The sequence below is a fragment of the Mobula hypostoma genome, unplaced genomic scaffold, assembly GCF_963921235.1.
Source record: "Mobula hypostoma unplaced genomic scaffold, sMobHyp1.1 scaffold_82, whole genome shotgun sequence".
Classification (NCBI taxonomy): domain Eukaryota; kingdom Metazoa; phylum Chordata; class Chondrichthyes; order Myliobatiformes; family Myliobatidae; genus Mobula; species Mobula hypostoma.
This window is the reverse complement of record NW_026948251.1, coordinates 281,119-282,235: the sequence shown is the minus strand read 5'-3', so window position 1 is coordinate 282,235 and position 1,117 is coordinate 281,119. Positions and strand designations below refer to the sequence as shown.

Here is a 1,117-nt window from a genome sequence, read left to right as displayed (position 1 = left end):
TGTGAAGCACAAACCCGCCTGTTTGGCATCAACAATCATTCAAAGATGAAGTAACGTAGATCCCGGTTCTTCTCAATTCTGAAAATGGTTCCGAACAACTGAACCTCTTAACGATGTCTGCATGATTTCATGCATTAAATTGCTCCCACATGCTTGACTGATTAGATAGTTACATTAACCTATAGACAGGCTAGCGCTATTGACATCAGTTGATCTGGGGTTGAGAGGGTGAACAGCTTTAGGTTCCTCACATGAATATCACCGAATATCTCAAGTGGTCTGTACGTACCAGCTGTGGAATGAAAAAGATCCTCTTTCACCTCAAACGGTTGAAGAAATTTGGTATCTGGTCCCAAATCCTAAGCATTTTCTATAGAGGCACATTTCAGAGCATCCTGACTGCCTTCTCCAAGAGGGAGCTGGAGAGGGAAGACAACGAAAGCGATTTAAAATCCACGAACCCCCTTCTGCTTAAATAGGTACATGTTTTCCTGTAAATGATGCATAATTTATATTAATTCAACTTAATGTCATTTATCTCTGTCAGGTATGCAATGCAATATGCTGCTGTTTGAAATGCGAATGTTCATGGCATTTACACCTCTGGGTGCCTATGAAAGTAAAGCCGAACGCGAACTCAACAGTGGAGTCTCATATTCTTCGTAAATTCAGGAGACAAAGCAATGTTTCTGCCCAGGATTGAACTGGGGACCTTCCGCGTGTGAAGCGAACGTGATAACCACTACACCACAGAAACCGTGCAGAGCGGCCAGTGATCTGAGCTGTTGAGAAATGGCCCGAGACACCCCCTCCCCAGTCCGCGGTCGAGAGGTTGTCGGGAGGAAGACGAGACGGAGTCGGGGAGTGCGAATCAGAAAAAGTCGGAGCGGATGGGGATTTTGCGAATTCTTTTGGGTTTCTGGCCTGTAATGTGACGAATCTCAAGGTTGTATAATGTGTATACGTTAATAATAAATGTACTTTGAACTTTGTATCGTCTCCATTGCAGGTTCCCGTACTTCAATGTAATAATGCCCATTTCTGGTCGGTCTAAGTCACATAACCTTGCGTTTTACTGGAGAAATCCTGAAGTTCAGCCTATGTCAGGGTTCTGTAA

General features: G+C 44.0%; 1 non-coding gene across 1 annotated transcript; it reads right to left on the bottom strand.

Annotated features, from left to right (window-relative positions):
- Nucleotides 1–684: 684 nt before the first annotated feature.
- On the bottom strand, nt 685–757 carry trnav-cac (transfer RNA valine (anticodon CAC)). The gene has a single exon. It is a non-coding gene; the product is annotated as a tRNA-Val (tRNA).
- Between the last annotated feature and the right edge of the window lie 360 nt (nt 758–1,117).